The following is a 19,378-nucleotide window of genomic DNA, read 5'->3' as shown; positions in this document are numbered from 1 at the left end:
ACCCACTGCTGCATTATTCACAATAGCCAAAATGTGGAAACACACTAAATGTCTGTTGACAGTTGAATAAAGGAGAGGTGGTCTGCATGTGTATCTGTGTGTGTATAACATGTATAATATATGCATATATGATATATATATAATGAAATATTACTTAGCTTTAAAAAGAAGGAAATCCTGTTATTTGTGACAACATGGATGAACCTGGAAGAGATTATATATTTTAAGTGAAATAAGCCAGGCAGAGAAAGACAATCACTGCATGATCTCAATTATATGTAGAATCTAAAATAGTCAAACTTGCAGAAGCAGAGAGTGGAATAGTGCTTGTGGGGCGGGGGGAGCTGCGGGGAGGGAGAAATGGGGTTCTGTTGATCAAAGGGTACAGAGTTTCAGTTATGAAAGATGAATGAACCCTGGAGATCTAGCGCCCAGCATGGTGACTATAGTGAATGATTCTGTATTGTATGCATGAAATTTGCTGCCAGGGTAGATCTTAAGTGTTCTCATCACACAAAGGAAAGAAGAAGAAAACAGTAATTATGTGAGGTGATGGATATGTTAATTAGCTTGATTGTGGTAATAATTTTACAATGCATATGTGTAGATCAAACATCAAATTGCATACCTTAAATATATACAATTTTTATTTCTTAATTGTACCTCAATAAAGCTATTACACAAATACTCATAGCAAAAATATTAGGAAATAAATCCAGCAACATATAAAAGCATAATAATGCATGATCAAGTTTGGTTTATCCTGGTGAATATGAGGTTGATTTAACATTTCAAAAAATCAACTTAATTCACAATATTAACAGAATGAAGGGAAAAAAACAATATGAACCTCTAAACCATTACAAAATAAAACATCGGGTAGAAGTCCACACCCTATGAGACTAAAACGAAACAAACAAACAAACAAAAAACCTCAGAGTATTAGGAATAGAAAGGAACTTCCTCATTCTAGTAAATGGCATCTACCAGAAAGCCTCTAGCTAACATTATGTACAATGTTGAAAGACCGAATGCTTTTCCCTTAAAATCAATAACAAGGCAGTATGTTCACTTTCCTCATCTTTCTTCAACTTTGTATTGGGGTAACATAAAAGGCACACCAATTGGAAAGGAAAAGGCTAAACAGTCCATTTAAAGAAGACATACCATCAGTGTAGAAAATCAAAAGGGATCTACAAGAGCTAGAAATGATCAGTGATTTTAGCAATGTAATTTTAGCATTTAATGTAATTAATAATGTTTTGATTAATAGTAATGATTAATTTTGTTTTTATAAACTGCAGTGAAGATTTAGAATTTAAAATAAAAACACTATCATTTAAAGTAGCCAATAAAGGGATGCCTGGGTGGCCTACTCAGTTGGGCGTCCGGCTTCGGCTCAGGTCATGATCTTGCGGTTCATGGGTTTGAGCCTTGTCTGGAACTCTGTGCTAACAGCTCACAGCCTGGAGCCTGCTTCGGACTCTGTGTCTCCCTCTCTCTGCCCCTACCCAGCTTGTACTCTGTCTCTCTCTGTCTCTCTGTCTCTCTCTCAATAATAAATAAAATATTTAAAAAATTTTAAAAATAAATAAAATAACATAAAAATATGAAACTAATAAAATATGTCTAGGTCTATGTGCTGAAATTTAAAAAAAAAATTTTTGAGGATAATTGATGACATACAGAGAGAAAAAGGAATTCCAGAAATAACTCATATGAATATTGCCAATTGATTTTTGACAAAAATACCAAATAGAAATACCAAATAGAAATATATCAATACATGAGTCTGGAACAACTAAATATCCACATGATGGGGATGGGGGTGACCCACACACCATGTATGGAAACCTCAATAAATACTAGCTCTCTTCCTCATTTTTCCTGCCATGTACAATTGGTACAATCACGTAAGTTCTACTGATCCCTGGGACTTACATGGTAGCAGGCAGGATGCGGTTGGGGGAAATACCTTAAATTACAATTGATGTGGGTCAGTAAGGACACAGAGATGGTTGTTTACGGAATGAATACTGGAAATGTCATTGTAATGCTTTTTTTGGGGGGGGGAAGGGGAAGTATTGATCCGCTTTTAGCTCAGAATGCATGCAAGAAACACGTTTTCGTATCAAAATGGTTTTAAAGTGCCCCTCCCTCTACTGGAGTGAGCAGACAATACTGAGTGCCCCAAGAGAAGATTTTCACCAAAGAGAACAAAATGGCTGGGAGAGTCTGGTTCAGAAAGAGGGCTTGTGGAAACACACTGTCATTTGGACTCAGCGGTGAGGCCAACAACCAACATACTACAGCACATGTGGAGACAAGACAACGTCTTCCACAGAAACAAATATTGTGGTATGAAGGATTTATTCTGAGCAAATGCATGAGGAAGAGTGAAACTTTTATTTGCTAGGAAATGTGAATGTGGTAAGCATGCATGGAGTGTGCCAGGCGCCCAGAGGGGTAAAAAAGGCAGCACGCAATGTTTGAGAACGATTTTGTTATCTCTACTATGACGTCTGAAACAGCACTTTTTCAAATTTCTTAAACACGGATGATGTATACATACCACAGTGTCTGTGAGCCTCAGTTTCCTTGTTAGCACAAGGAATCCATTAGATTAAAGGATTTCTTTAGTTCATGTCAGCTTTGGCATGGAAGAATATTTCTAGTCTGTGGAATGATGATCAAGAGAGAAGAAATTTTACAACCTCCCTTAAAGGACTCTGAACGGTCACCATAGCCACCCATTCAGAATACCCTGAAACACATCTGCCAGATGTTTCCCATGACTCTGGATTTCCTACAAATAGAGGGGAACCATATGAACCAGATGCCGACACCAATCTAATTCGTTGAGACATAAATCAATCCTAATAAGGGTATTAGATGAAGGGAGAAAGAGTGTTTTTATAGACTGTAGAGAAGTAACAGTTCAGGAAATAACCTGAAATGGACTGAGGATGATTGGTGGCCCTTGGAGACTTGAAAGTTAAATAGGAGGTCCTCACAACCTTTGTTAGGTCTTTAGTCTTCTTTAAAGTGCTCTATGGTTCACTGGAAATGCCACTCTTTTTTTTTTTTCACTGTAACTATTAATACTACTGCTTTGGTTGGTTTTAGAGCTTTTATACATGTATATAAATGTCTGTCACTGTTGTTCATATGGGAAATACTGAAGAACTCAGGTACAATTGCAACTGGTTCATCACTGGCTAGTAATGACTTACTCACCAAAAGGGCACCCTTTATGGGTCTGTATGTGTTTATGTGTATCAGTGAACCATCTTCAGAAGCAAAATGCCCTGATTACAATCGACAGCTGGGTAGGTTTAGAGTCATTTACTTCAGATCACATCATCAAGTTCTTCTGTGTTCTTTGCAGCGTCTTCTCCACCGGCTTGGGTTCTTCTGCCTTTAAATCTGATCAGATTTCTCTCTCTCCTTCTAATAGGGGTAGTGATAATATTTCATTCAAAGAACTACCCTATGGAATTTTACTCTCAAGAAAATCAGGCTGCCCCTCAACCCCTATTTGCAAATATGTTGTAAACTCAGGTTAACGGACTATTTGTCAGTAGCCTCAAGAGGACAAGAAAAGCCCAGAGATATCTTAAGAGAAGGGTAGGGTGGGAGGGATAATCTTTTTGCCCTGTTTCAATGCCGAATTTGGGACTGCATGTGCATGGACAAGCAAAGACCTTCCACAAGGAGAACAGGCAGACTAAAGGGTAGTTCAGAGGTCACCATTCCAACTGAGCTGCAGGCAAACGTCAAACACAGTCTGGGAATCGAGGACAAGGACAGGCATTGATGCAAAGCCAATTTCTTGGCATCTGGGGCACACGGCATAAAGAATCCAGTGCAGAAGATAACAGCTGGAGTCACAGATGAGAATTGAGGTTCAAATATGGTAATAGAAAGAAATAAAAAGTAGGAACCAGGCCAGGGATGATAAGGCATGGTCTAGCTTTACCTTAGGAAAAGAGTTCTTGCTGGCAAGGGATTTCTTTATAGGGCCAGCCACCCAGCTTCTTGAATAAGCAGCACATAATCTCCTAAAGGTGCTATCTGGTGGCTGAAACTAGGTCTTTCACAGTGCTGGTTTTTGGAGTCACTACCTTCCTGCTCATGCGGGTGTTTCCCTGACTCGCGACTCAGCTGCATACAGCTTGTCCTCACTAGCCATTTACAAAGTGAGCAGATACCACTACCGATCGCCGCTGTATTGACTGACATAATTGCACTCATTATCTGCACGTGGTCCAACAGTTCGTGTATCAGCGTGTTTTCAGGATTTCTCTAATCCAGGGATTTTTTTCCCCCAATGGTCACCAAAATACAAACTTTCTATATGTAAAAATATTTATAGAGGCACACCATGTCTACGTATAGAAAACAGAACTTTGCCATCTTCACTTGTGTCAGAAGAATATACAGATAGCTTCACATTCCTCACAGCTGCTTCAGCACGCCTTTCAGGGGTGCGTGAGATTGTCTTCTTTCCCGGTTCTCTGCTTTGTCATGATCAGAGACAGTCAAAAACATCTTCCCTTGGACCAGACTCCTGAGCCCCTCACCCTCACACTGAAGTAAAAAAAGATGTCTTCTCTCTCTAAGAATTATAGAGATTTTAGTGAGATTGGCCTTGTTTCTACGACCTCTTCTTCCCATGCCCAAAGTATCTGGAATTTGGGCATCGTAGGTAGGGAATAGAAGGTGGCCAAAGGTAGATAAGGATCATGGGAGTCCCCAGTCCTTTGTCCACTCACTTCTTTTCCTTAGACCCTACTTGCGCATTCTGGCTACCTATTCCTTTAGGGTAAATTCTTTCTATGGATCTCTCAGACCCTGCTTCCTTACAGAGTCCTATAACTAACTTTCCATCCAGTCAGAGGTACCTGGATCCTAAAATAAATGGGTTTTTATGGCAAGACATCACTGAACACTATGACAAGAGAAACACTGGCATTATCAGGTGTTAAAGTGGACACATGGATCCAGGCATGTGTTAAGGCTTTAAGAATGAAGCGCCAAGAGTTTTGCCTTAAAAATTCACTTAGCGTCTTTAAATCACAGCCTCTTGATGGATGAAATCAGCAACACCAGACCTTCTCGAGGCCATCTGGAACACAGGTGTGTTTCCTGAGCCATGTATCCCTCTCCATCAACCAGCAAGGCCTGTATGATTTTTTTAGTTATGACCTATTTCTCTGTCTGTCCTTTATTTTTGTACCTACCTACCATCCATATGAATATTCCTATCCTTGTTTTGATCAGAAAGTTTAAACAACATATTTAGGGTCACCCGGTTGTCAAGAGACACAAGATGGGTTTGAAACCAGGTTTATTCCCAAGGCGAGCACTCTTTCCTTTGCTCACACTGACACTCACCTCTCTTTCCTTGGTGCAAATTATTCTAATGTCATGGGACAGGTGTGTGGATGAATGACACAATGTGAATGCACCTGGGACAATGTCTTAGGTGCACTGGAGGCCTGCAATTGTTACTATTGTTATATGAATTCATCATTTGTTTTCAGAGTTTCTCATTCCTTTTTGGCAAAACCACTCAATCAGGGTCTGCAGGGAACTAGTTCTCTAGAAGTGCTCAGGTATACTATGGGCAAGAGAAAGGAATTCTTCCCTGGAATGCTCAGGGAGATGCTAAAGGTGAGCAGACAAGAAGGTGGGATCCTGATGGAAGGGCTAAAGAGAAGAAAAGTATGTGAATGAGACTGAGATACAGGAGCAAAACTAGGAGGGAAATGAAAAGAACAAAATTTTGTAAAGGCTTTCAAGATGTTAAATCATACCAAGGTAATATGTCCTGTTAATAGTCTTTATGTGGCAACATGGATATCACCAGAGACTCAAGAGAGTACAGTTTTACAGGGCTGATGAGGGGAAACCCATTCCACTCATGGGGTTACAGGCATGTTTCATTCTTTTTTTTAAGTGTATTTATTTTTGAGAAAGAGAGAGAGAGAAAGAGAGAGATCGGGGAAAGTCAGAGAGAGAGGTGGACAGGGGATCCAAAGCAGGCTCTGAGCTGACAGCAGCAAGTCCAATGCAGGGCTGAAACTCAGGAGCTATGAGATCATGAGTTGAGCCAAAGTTGGACCCTTAACCAATGGAGCCACCCAGGCACCTTGAGGCATGTTTCATTCTTATATCCTTGCCTCTTTTTGGTCTCTCCTTGGTTTTGTTTTGTTTATATTTTCACTTCTCTTCTTTTTCTTCATCTTTCTTCCTCTCTTCGTATTCTTCCTCCTCTCTCTTACACAGTCAATTGCAAATATTATATTCCGACACAAGTGGAATGAAAGCTTGATCCAAAGCCAGATGTTTACCAACCAGACAGACAGCAAAGGGGCAGCGGTGCTAACGTTTAATGAGGGAGAGCCCAAAGAATACCTTGTGAAAGTGAATATACTTTGTTGACTTCTTGCTATGAGCCAAGGACTCTATCTTCTTCAAACTCAAGAAGAATACCGTGAAGAACAGGGCCACAATCCCTCACATAAAGCTGATGGAGCCTGCAGGCTTTTGAGGTTCAGAAGTTTATGGTTATATAAAAGCATAATATATATGTTGTATAATATATAACATCTCCAGCATAATCGCGTTAATATTTCTGGTCTTGTGTTGTGAATATTGAGACAAAGTGTGATAAATGATGACAAATAGTTGTATGCCAATTCAGAAAAGGTTTTGCTGACAAAAATAGCTTTTGCCCCAAACTTATGAAAAAAAAATCTTTCAGATTTCAGGACTTTTCCTGGATTTTGGAATTGTGGAATAGGGGTTGTGGAATGTAATTTTCACTGCCATTGAATAGATGGAGAAACTGACACCCAAAGAGGTGACATGATCCACCAGTAAACACAGAGCTGAGAAAAACAGCACTGAAATTTGAAATGAGTGTGACACTCGTGCTCCCAGAGACTCTTGGGGACAGAGGAAGGAGACGTTAGAGCCTTACTGGTTCTAGTGCCTGTCGAATGGGTCCTTTCTGTTCAATTTATAAAGGACTATGGACACAGGGTCTCTCAAAAACACAGGACGTAGGATATATTTGAGGGTTCCAGGATACTAAAAGATTTAAAAAAATGTCAAGACTAGATTATGAACAATAAATGCAAAGACACACAGAGTGACCTCTATTTGTAGGTAACATTTTAAAAAAATCTAAATTTAAGATCTTTTGTGAACGTGTACCAATGAAATCGTCCTGTCAACTCCCTTTGCAGAATCCCAACCCTCACAGAAATGGCTCCCATTGGTGAGTGAGCATCAACAGATCTTCACTCTCAAGAGGCATGTGTTGTATCTTAATACCCTTAGGATGAAGAGCATTGATGATTGATTAAGAAAAGGTTGTGTGAATCATAAAACATAATATGTGCACACACCATCCAACAACTGTAACTGATGCACCCACCATTTTAGCTACAAAACTCTCTGTGCTAGATTTTTCTGTCTTATTTGAATCGATAGCTGTGGTAGGCTGTATGTAGGAATATCTAACACCGTCAACGCAGCAATGTTCTTTACTCACACATTAGATCTCGTATAAAGCCCTTGGCACATGACTATATTAAATTTTTGATTAAACAAAAAGTAATGCCCATCCCCTTTAACACAGTATCTAGTACATGGCACCACAAGTCCTCTGTTCTCTATACTACTCAATTCCCCATGGTTTTCATCCTCTTTATTTCAATCATAAAGAGCATAAATGCAGGGACATTTACCTATCCCTTTAGGCATCATAATTTCTGGCACATAGCTTATTGAAGATCAACTATTCAACAAGTGATGGGTACCTACTGTGTCTTTAACGCTGTAGCAAGCAATAATAATGTAAATAATAAATACAACAATAAAGCAACAACTAACTAGACAGTCTCTCGACCTCATGGAGATTTTAGTCTAGTGCAAGAAACAGCTAATGACAAAGGTTTACTATGGGAGGATTGAGCTTACAATTGTGTAAATGCTGTGGGGAAAACATGTCATTCTCTGGGAGCTCATAAAAGGAGGGAGGAACAAAAGCTGGGTCAGAGAAGGGTATGATTTGAGGTCTTAAGAGGAAGAGAGTTATGCAGTGGAATGTGAGAAGATCATCTCAGGCAGGCAACCATGCCTTAAGACCTTAAGGCAAAGGGGATGTTGTCCTATTCCAGAAACTAGCAGAAGCTCAGTGTGGTGGGAGCATGCACAGTGAGTGAGGGTGCATGTTGTGAATGAGGCTGTATAGAGAGGCAGGAGTCGATCCCACAGAACCCCTGCATTATGAGGCACCAGAACTATCCATGAAGACTCTACTCTTTTGGAATCTTCATCTTACCTAGAAGTCACCAGTTGTCTCACATTGTGTAATAAAGACATACTCTGTGTTGGGCACTGCTAGGAACTAGGCATCCAGCTCAATTAAGACATGGCCCCCGCTTCCAAGGAGTTGATGGTGCAGGAGGAAGCATATGAGTAAAGAAATCAATCATTTCAATGTGGACAGTGTTTCCCAGGTCCTTCTGGCACCATTCCCACCTCCTGTTGCACTTGGTGCTTCCTTCTAGGTGTCTGGCCAAGTCTCTCTGGTCTCCATTGCCCACGTAGGAAGCCCCTCTCAGGTGTCATAGTCTTTCATGTGGCAACATAATCGCTCTTACATTCTCTATCCCAACATCCATTAAATTAAGCCAGCAAACTATTTACTGCCTGATGAGGTACAGAACATGCAATAGCGTTCCAGAGGAAATATAAGTATCCCCTGAAAAGCTTTGTAATATCCCTGAGAATTTACGTATATTACCTTTTACAGGTAGATGAAAATTTGGTGAGGTTGGCCTAGGGACAGAAGGTGGGTTCACTTAAAGAAGGGCTAGTAAGAATTATGATGTCTTTCCCAAGTGAGATTTGATGCTTATATGTTTCACTGTAAACATGGTCCTAATTTGCATTTAAATCCCAACTCTGCCCATACATGATGGATGATCCTAGCAAAGCTACTTAACATTTTGAAGGTCAGTTTTCTAATCTGTAAAATTAGATTGTCATGATAAGCTCACATGTTGTTGCAAGGACTGAAATTATACAATGTAGCAAAAATGCCCACTAGGGTTCCCGCTGTTGCCATTAATCCTTCTCAAAATGATCAACTGCCATGTGATCCATGTGGTTTGTTTGGGATGCAGAAAGAATAAGCTTATCCTGTGATGTGTATGTTTTTGAGCAGAAATTCCCATTTATTAAAATTTTAAAGACAGTGGAATGAAAATAAAGCATCCTCTGCCCCTGAAATGTTCCCATCCTCTCTGCCTTCAGGGCTTAGCACAGGGACCTTCACCCGGCAGGTCCCGCAGAGAACAGTATTCACGGCTGAGAGTGAAGAGAGAGAGGGGGATCCTCTATGCCAGGTGGGGGAGCTGGGACAGTAGAGGGGATGGGCACACTTACCACCCGCCACCTGGTGTTGTTCAGCAACAATGGTGAGAACTGCCCCTTGGTAAGAGCCTGGTGAGCAAGAGTGAGGACTGATGGTTACCTCCTGGTGCAAGGGTGAGCCCGTTGAGGGCTTTAGAAACAGGGTGACCAAATTTAATTTTGAACAGATGACTCTGAACTCACTAGAGAAAAATGGATCCAGCAGCAGCAGGGAGTCTAGCTGGGTGGCTATGGCAACAATCCAGAGGACACGTGAGACCTTAAACCAGAGCAGTGGCCAAAGAGAGGCAGACAAGGGGGTAGATCAGAGACGCATCCGGGGGATTTTGCAACTTAGATGGCTCAACTGGTTGTTTTCGGTTGTCTACTGCTTACTAGTTGCCCTGGGCAGACTAGGTAGGAAAAAGCCCCAGCTTTGCCCTGGAGGAGCTCAATTATTTCAGGGAGAGCAACAAAAAAGGTTGTCCGGTATTTTCTAAGCTATGAAATGATAAGAAATGCACTTTATTTGCAAGTGTCTGGGGAGAACCCCATGAAATACTGTCTGTGATAATACTCTTTAAAATATAAATTACTGTTTACAAGCACTCTTTAAAGTAATAATGGTGGTAGGCATTATTTACATTTGTTAGTCCTAACCTTCACAATAGCCCTGCGAAAGTTCTTCTGCGGGCTCCATTTACGGGTGAGGAAATCAAAGTATTGCTGCTATTGAATTACACCAACCAGGCTGTCTAATTACTATGAAAAGTCTTCTTACCTCTTAATGGGATGGTAAGAACAAAGCTAATACCACAGTACAAACTGGTTGGTCCTTTCCTCAACTTTGGTAGCATGTGCTGCATGGCTATAGGTGAATAAGGCCAGATCAGCAGGCATTTTGCCGTGTCTCGGTCCATTCCTCCTAATCCAACTTGCCGAACTGAAGAAGTGGTGGGTATGTGAAAGCATGGATGGATGGTAGAATAATGGATGAATAGATCGATCCATCTCAACACTTGACTTGTTAAAGTAGGTGAGCCCACTTGAGCCCATATAATACACATGTGATAGCCCTTAGAGGGAAGCCCAAACTTTCATGAGTGAGACACCCACCAGTATCTGGATATATTACGTGTATTACGCATGAGGCTTCATCATCGTGCTGTATTCTCTCCTTTGAAACTAATGTTTAATTCAGCCTCTAACTTTTAAACTTGGCTCCCCTTGCTTAGACCTTCTTGGACCATTTGCATCCCTCATTCAGAACTTTGCGGCCAAGCCCCAACCCAGTGGCCAGTGCCTGAGCATGTCCAACCAGTCTCTAGGGGAGTAATTCAGACTAGATGGATGGATGGACATATTAGCAGTTGGACCTTATGAATTACGAGATTAGTGATCATGGCTGGGCTCAGAAATGTATCCCTTGTTCCCCAACACTGTTTTATTTTTGTTTCCACTTTCTACAGCTTGTCTTGGCAGGGTAATGTTTAACAGATTAATTCTAATTGATTGTCTTGTTTATTTTGAAGCACTGCTACTTCCATGCCCAGAGCAAAAATTATATAATGTTTCATGAGGGTAACTGGGAGTCCAGCAATTAATGACAAGAGCATCAAGTCATGAGATTTTCCATTCTCTGTAGGGTTGCCTGTTTGTATAACTTTGACCCTTGGAGCTTTTTGTGAGATATCAGATTTCATACTTCAGTGTGTCCCTGCCCTGAGGATTAACTTATATGCCTTTTCCTTACTATAGCAGATTCTGTTCTATTTTACTTGGAATCAGAACATCTTTTATTTAACGGCTTGGTTTGATTTCACACACCCACCATCTGGGCTTTTATTCTTTTCCTACTTAATTTTTTAAAGGAACATCAGATTGTCTCCAGTTCTATCACGGAGTCAACTGCTTGAGGGTGGGAGTCAGACCATAGATGGAGGGAAGGCCAGATTCTAGGAAGACTGAAGCACCAAGCATGACTAGACTGGCCTCTGAATTCCTAGTTAGGTTGAATTGACCTACTTTATATATATTACATATATTATGTGTTTATATGTATTATACCTCTAAAAGAGATTTATTCTATCAGAGAGACAGTATGGCATAGTTGAAAATTTTGTTAAAGTATGTGTATGAGAAAAGTAGAAAGTTATAAGATATACCTCAAGTTACTTTTTTTAACATTGCCCTAATTCCTTAACCCCCTTCCTTCCTTCCTCCCTTCTTCTCCTCCTTCCTTCCTCCCTACTTCCCTTCCTTCCTTCTTCCCTTCTTCCCCTCCTCCCTCCCTCCATCTTCCCTTCTTCTTACCTTTCTTCTTTTATTTATCTTTTTCTTCCTTTCCTTAAGCACGTATTTACTATGCAGTGACCCTACCATGTGCTAGGCCCTGTGTTTGCATGAGAAGGAAAACCGCATCATCCTCATTCTATAAATTTAGGGTATGAGATGTTAATACCCGTGGAGGGAGTTGATAAGGATGAAGGAAGACAGACCTACTCAAGGCCAAATAGATGAAAAATTCCATCTTCAAACTCCTCCTTCAGGCTAACTGCTATTCTTTCAGAAAGCCTCTCCCTTTTGTTAAGATGAACAGAGTATATTTTTACATTCATGTCTTCTTGTAAAAGTTTATGACTAGATTGGGTTTTATAAAATTCTCCATTTCGTGTTTGTTTTAAGCAAGACAACAAGTGAAAAGTGGTAAATAAAACCATTGCAATTGGTCTTTTTGTGTCAAGCAGTATGATGCGAATTCATTCCATCAACATTGAAGAAGTCATTCTTTTTTTTTTTTTTTTCAATGTTTATTTATTTTTGGGCCAGAGAGAGACAGAGCATGAACGGGGGAAGGGCAGAGAGAGAGGGAGACACAGAATCGGAAGCAGGCTCCAGGCTCTGAGCCATCAGCCCAGAGCCTGATGCGGGGCTCGAACTCACGGACCGCGAGATTGTGACCTGGCTGAAGTCGGACGCTTAACCGACTGTGCAACCCAGGCGCCCCGAAGAAGTCATTCTTGAGGAGCACTTAATATTAAGACCAGGGGAGGTCAGAAATTAATAAGACAGTGTCTTTCTTTGTCCTGAAGGAAATCCTAGATGAGTGGAGAAGGACATGTAAATAGATAATCACAATTTAAATCAGTGGACTGTGATGATACGATGTGAACAATGACAATACATATGTGACAGACACAGAAGAGACATCAGAAAGGAACTGGATTAATTGTGATGATAAGGAAGAAGAGTGATAGGGTCATAGGGCACACAATATTTGAGATAGGGCAATGGTTTCCTACTAAATCTAAACATATCATTACCAGGCAAAGCCTAAATGAGCAAACTAAATATCACAAAGGAGATTAAAGCAGTTCCACAATACCCTGGAGTCACATGGCTTTGAACATACTATCATTTCTTTCCTTTTATAGAACAAATTGTGTCTCACTTATCCTAAGGGCATGCTTTTAGAAATATATAATCATTAAAAGTCACTTTTCTAACTACAAAATTTGGACACTTCACTAGGGTCAAGGGGAAGACGATCTTGGGTTATGACACCGTGATAACAAATGCTTCTGCCAATCTCATGGTTGAGGGTGGGGGAGGGTAAGTGGCTCTGGAACTGGTACACCCTACAAGATTGCCCTGAGTTTTGATAAGGTGGCAGGGCTTTTGTATTCCAGCACTGGACTAATCATTGGATAAATGATGTGCCTTGGAAGGAGTTATGATGTCATCTGAGGTGGATTTCTTCATCTAAGAGCTATCTTTTGACAGAGGCTCAAATGCAAGCTATAACCTGTCAATGTTTCCTTCATCTTGGGGAATGAGCTTTTCAGCCTTGAGTGGGGGCGGGGTCTAGTAGCACATTTCCCTATCACAGTTATTGCCAATTTCATCAAAATGTGATGGGAATCCGGATGTGCACTTTAGCCCATAATTATGCAGTAGGTGACCTGGTGAAAGTTCTAGCCTGGAAAGTCACAATGCTGGCTTGAATTTCCATGCGGCTGTGGTTATAGCCACCTTCTCCTGGTGTTTGACTGCAAGAACTAACAAACAACTGAAATCCCAGGGTCTGTTACTCCATAGTCACAACTGGAAATAATGACTGGCTTGGTTCCATGAAGTCATTAAGGACCCAAACTCCTTTCATCCTGTAGCTTTATCCCATTCAAGATCCTCAGAGCTGTCTTTCTTTCATTTTTCCCCCCATTAGTGGAAAGGAACAGGTGCCCTTAAGGACCAGCCTTGGACATGGTTCCCATCACTTCTGATCACCTGTGCTGAATAAGAGAGTTTTTCTGGGCTCACCTGTGCTGAATAAGAGAGTCTAGAGCATGTTTTCCACTGGCTAGCCCATGAAGGAAAGCAGAAAATAATATCTGTGCTCACAAGTCGTCTCTCCTAAACAGTAGAAAGACTTTAGGCAGACCTAGGCTCATGTGCCAGTTGTGACATAATTAGCTATGTACCATAGGGCCAATTATCTAACTTTTCTGAGCTTCATTTTTTCCCATCTGTAAAATCATGACTATCATACGATCTTCAACAGATTGTTGGGAAAATTGAATGAGGTGAATTTAATTTCACAGAAAGGGTTTTCCTTTCCCCTTTCTTTTTAAGCTCTCTATATCAGTGTGGTCTTTCCAGTGTTCAGAGCTATCCAACAAACTGTGAGAGCTGATAGCCTACCTGAATATGAGTTGCTATGGACAGGATTCTTGCATGAGGTGGTAGATGGGCCTCATTGACCTCAAAAGTCCTTCAGCTCTGTAGGAACCTCTGAAATATTCATTAAACACACACCAAGTTGAGCCAGAGTCAGATTGGGCATTTACACTGGAACCAGACACTGGCATGTGCTCAGTAACCAGAGCTTTTCTTTTCTTCTGGAACTAAGTCTTCTCAGCAGAATATCGACATCTGTAAAGCTCTCTGACTTGACTTTTCATTTCTCCTCTTTGCAGAACTGTGCTTGTCTTGGCCTTTTCATCTCGACATTTAACTGAGAAGAATTTCAATTGTTTGCAGTCAATCCCACAGTGCTTTTCCAATTTCCCTTTGTTTTCTTTGGGATTTTCAAGAAACCTCACGTGCCCTTCATAATTCAGTTGTGATTCCAGAGGAGCTTGTGCCTCAAAGTGACAGATGATTTTTAAAAATATTTCAACACCTGTGTATTCTAAGCAGCATTGCGTTAAGAACCAAGAGGTCAGAGCTAGATGCCTGGTCCTGCCATTAATTAGCTGTGTGACCTTCAGTAAGTAATTGGTACCTTCCTCAACTGAATAAAGAGGGTGAGCGAGATGAGTGGTTTATAAATTATGTCCCATGGAACTCTGGGGTTTCCTGGAGATGTTTCCAGGGATCTGGGAGTGGCAAAGGGGAGCTTTTGTCCTGTTCAACTCTGTTTTTCATCTATTTCATATACTGGAGTCTAGTAATACCTCACTGACAAAAGAATTTCACAAATATATATACGCATATATGTATATGTGTGTATATATATATATACATACATATATATATATATATATATATATATCACTAAATTCCAATGATCTCTACGAATCAGCTATGCTCCTACTTTCTTGAACACTGTGATTTGACTGATGAATATGTTTTTCTTTTAATGTATTGTGAAATGATAAACTGCCATATCCTCAGTATTAAAGGAATCCAAGTTAAGTCAGTGGTACCATAAAAAGGCATTTACACCAGTTCAAACAGAAGTTCTATCTTTAACTGTCCTCTGGTAAAAATATTTAAATTCCCTAGCTTTAAGGCAATCACTGTAGTCTGGGAAAGAAAACGCTTGCCTTGCAGGGTGTGAGTATTAAAGAGTAAGATAATGCTGTGCACTGCCAGGCAGAGTGATGGCGAACACCAGCTGCTTGTTCCTGCTCCGTGCTCCTACACGCACGGTTAACAGATTCGTGCCCAGCTCTCCTCTGCGCCTCTGTGGGGCTCCAGAATCCCTCCTCTCTCAGGCTCCAAGCAGCCACCACCCATCAGAGCGAGTTAGCATTTGGGACAAAGCACAGTTGACATCCTGTCACCTCCCAATTTTCTATCTGTAAAATGGGAATTGTTATGGACTGTTTGTGTCCACCCCCCCACCCCCCAAAAAATGTCATATGCTGAAGCCTTAACTCTCAGTGTGACTGTATCTGGTGAAAGCCTTTACTGAAGTAATTAAGGTTAAGTGAGGTCATAAAGTTAGTGCTCTGATCCAATAGAATTAGAGCTTTTATAAGAAGAGACACCAGAGGTCTTACTCTCCCTCTCTGTATCCTTGCCATGTGAGGGCACTGCAAGGAGATGACCATGGACAAGCCAAGGATACCCTTGTCAAAATATGCCCAGGCTGCCACTGTTATCTCAGACTTCCACTTCCAGAACTGTGAGAAAATAAACCTCTCTTATTTAAGCCACCAAGTCTGTGGTGTTGTTATGGGGGTCTGAGCTAACTACTTTGGAAATGCCAATGCCTTCCTCATTTATTCAATCAGTATCGTGGAATGTCTACCATGCATGCACCTCTGTGAAAGATGCAGGGCATTTAAAGACTCACGTGACAAGCATCCCAGTCCCAAAGACATGACTCTCCTAAAGAAGGTACTAACAGACTGTCAATGTTTCAAAGAAACTACAGAGTGCATGTTAGCTTACACACACACACACACACACACACACACACACACACACACACACACAATTCTTCTTAAAACACATGTGCCAGTTAGATGCAGAGGTAGATGTAAATAATATTCAGTGAAACATTTGTTTAACAGCGAAACTTGGAAAAAAACCTTCCAATTTATATTAGACTCTGAGCTCTGTAAGATCAGATTCACCTCTCTGCCACTGGCCTCAGCAACCAGCATAGAATGAGAATTTGTAAATGCTTGTGCAATAAACATGTGAACCAATGTTAAAGAGTAATATGTTATATATAACGTGTAACATGAACCCCCAGGAAGTGATAAAGGGAAAATATACACTGGCTGGATAACAGATTATCTCCATTATGCATGAACACATTTTTTTTTTTTTTAGGGAATACAATTAAGATTTTACAAATCACAAAATAAATACACTTTAGGTAGCCTGCTAAGGACTGAACTGTGCCCCTCCACAATGTATATGCTGCAGCCCCCAGTGTGATTGGTATTTGGAGATGGGGTTTGTTGAGGTGATGAGAGCCAGTGGTGGTCATGAGGCTGAGGCTCACGTGACGGTATTGAGGGTGGCCATCTGCAACCAGGAAGAGAGCTCTCACAGGAACCAAACTGACTGGAACATTGATCCTGGACTTCCCAGCTTCCAGAACTGTGAGAAATAAATCTGTTGTTTAGGCTGCTCAGTCTATAGTGATTTGCTATAATGGTCCTAGAAGACTAATACGTAACCCAAGTAGGATAGTTTTCCGTACAGGGATTTAGAGGCCCACATGCAGTTGGGATAGGCAGGGGAGTGGGGCTCAGTGAAACTGAGAAGCTTCTGGATTAGTGGGAGGACCCTGAAAATGGTCTTACTGGCTAAGTTCACCACCAAAACAGTGATTCTCAAGAGCCTTACAGAGGCTGACTCCAGCTTCTCATCAGCTCTCTGCCCACACACTACCCAATGCTGCTAGTTGATTCATCTGGAATGCAGAAGTCCTATTTTATTCATGTTTTACACACAGCACTTAGTATAAGGTCTGACACATAGAAAACATCTCATAAGTGTTTGTTGAATAAACAGTCTCTACATTCATTCTGACAACTCATCATGAAAGTGGGAGCTGTCCATCTCAATGAGGAAAATGGGGAAGAATCTGAAAGTCAACAACACTAACATAAAGTAGAATATTATAGAATAGTGTTCAAAATTTTAATGACATGAGAGGATGTTCGTGATAAAACATTGCCCTTATACACACAGACACATAGACACACAGACACACATACACACACACACACACACACACACACACACACACACACATGTACACACCCCAAAGTAGTATCAGTGGTTATTTCTGAGTAGTGGAATTAAATATTTTTTTCTCCTTCCCAGTTCTTTTAGATTATTAGTTAAAAAAGATTATCTCCCAACTGTTTTTTTTACATTAAGTTTGTATTATTTTATGAGAAAAGAATGTTGCTAAAAATCGATCCTTATATAAATGTGCTACCATGTTAGTCATTAACATTTCAGTGTGGGTGAGCAACGATCAGGAACTGCAGGAGAACAGGAGGTCAAAACAGCGGCAGCCACTCCTGTATGATGTCCTTGAAGAATGTTCCTCTTTCTTATCATCACTCTTCAAAATTCAATTTGCCACTTGCCGAATCTCAGGATCTCTGTCTCAGCTCCCAATGAGTCCCCTCAGTCCCTGAGCAAGCTCACTGTTCTATGCCGAAGTGAGCCCTCGTCTTGGGGTTCCCTGGCATGCACAGAGCTGTATCCCCATGGCAATCTGGTGAGAGCCCAGGAGCTCTTAAACACTGGGACTGTAAGGCATGTGATACTCTCAGCTTTGAATTTGTTGCTATGCCCAGCAAAGGAGGGGTCTCACTTCAGCACTACTGACATTGTAAGCTGGATAACTGTCTGTTTGGGGTGGTAACCTGTGCATTGTAGAATGCTTAATAGCATCTCTGGCTCCAACCCACTGGATGCCAGGAGCACTCTTGCCCCTAAGGCATGACACCCAAAAACATCTCTGGATATGGCCAAATGTTCCCTGAAACCTACTGTAAGAACTTTATTCTATTTTTAAAAATTATTTTGGAGAGAGAGAGCAAGTGGGGGACAGGAGCAGAAGGATGGAGAGAGGTAATCTTAAGCAGGCTCCATACTTAGTGTAGAGCCTGATGTGGGGCTCAATTCCATGACCCTGGGATCATGATCTGAGCTGAAATCTACAGTCAGGTATTCAACCAACTATGTCACCCAGGCACCCCAAGATCTTTATTCTAACTCCACTTGAAGCCATCAGAGTGTTTTAAGCAGAGGAGAGAAATGAGAGAAAAAGGAGAAAGGAGAGAAAAGAGCCAGGGTGATGGGTCAAGGTCAAAAAGCAGGGAGGGCAGTGAGAAGGCTGTCACAATCGTCCAGGCCAGACATGACGGTAGCCTGAATATGGTAAGATATAGTTAGAGGGCAGTGCCATCAGGATGTTTTGATGGGTTGAGTTTGGGGTGTGAGGGAAAGACAGAAAGATAACTCAACTCTACTTTTAATGGGGCAAGATATAGCATTATAGTGAAAAGCTGGAGCTCCAGGAGAAGACCACCTCACTGTATAAGTTATCTGTTATCCTGGAGGTATCTGTCGACTGGAGATGACAAAAGTACCTATCTACCTTCCAGGGTTTTTGTGAGGATTGTATAAGTTAATATGTGGAAAGAACTTTAGAAAACTGCTGGTACATAGTAAGAGCCCAATAAATATTAGCTAAGGGAAAACTGGAGAAGGGCACATTTAGAAAAACAAAAATATTGAGGGGCGCCTGGGTGGCTCAGTCAGTTAAGCGTCCGACTTCAGCTCAGGTCACGATCTCGCGGTCCGTGAGTTCGAGCCCTGCGTCGGGCTCTGGGCTGTTGGCTCAGAGCCTGGAGCCTGCTTCCGATTCTGTGTCTCCCTCTCTCTCTGCCCCTCCCCCATTCATGCTCTGTCTCTCTCTGTCTCGAAAAACAAAAATATTGATGCCCTTAAACATAAATTTATTTTTTTCTAGTAATGCGAAGAGCTCTAGTCCTGTGTTTGTTGCATCAACTTCTTAGACCTTACCAGCTGAGGAAGCAGGGACCACTTATTCTACCTACATCCATGAGATAAACTCAGCTTGTCATCTGCATTTTAAAAATCAACATGTTTCTAGATCCACCTAAACTCCTTGAAATAGACATACGCACATAGAGAGGTAATATGTACATATGGTGAT

This window comes from Felis catus, chromosome B1, assembly GCF_018350175.1.
Source record: "Felis catus isolate Fca126 chromosome B1, F.catus_Fca126_mat1.0, whole genome shotgun sequence".
NCBI lineage: Eukaryota > Metazoa > Chordata > Mammalia > Carnivora > Felidae > Felis > Felis catus.
This window is presented reverse-complemented; position numbering follows the sequence as displayed.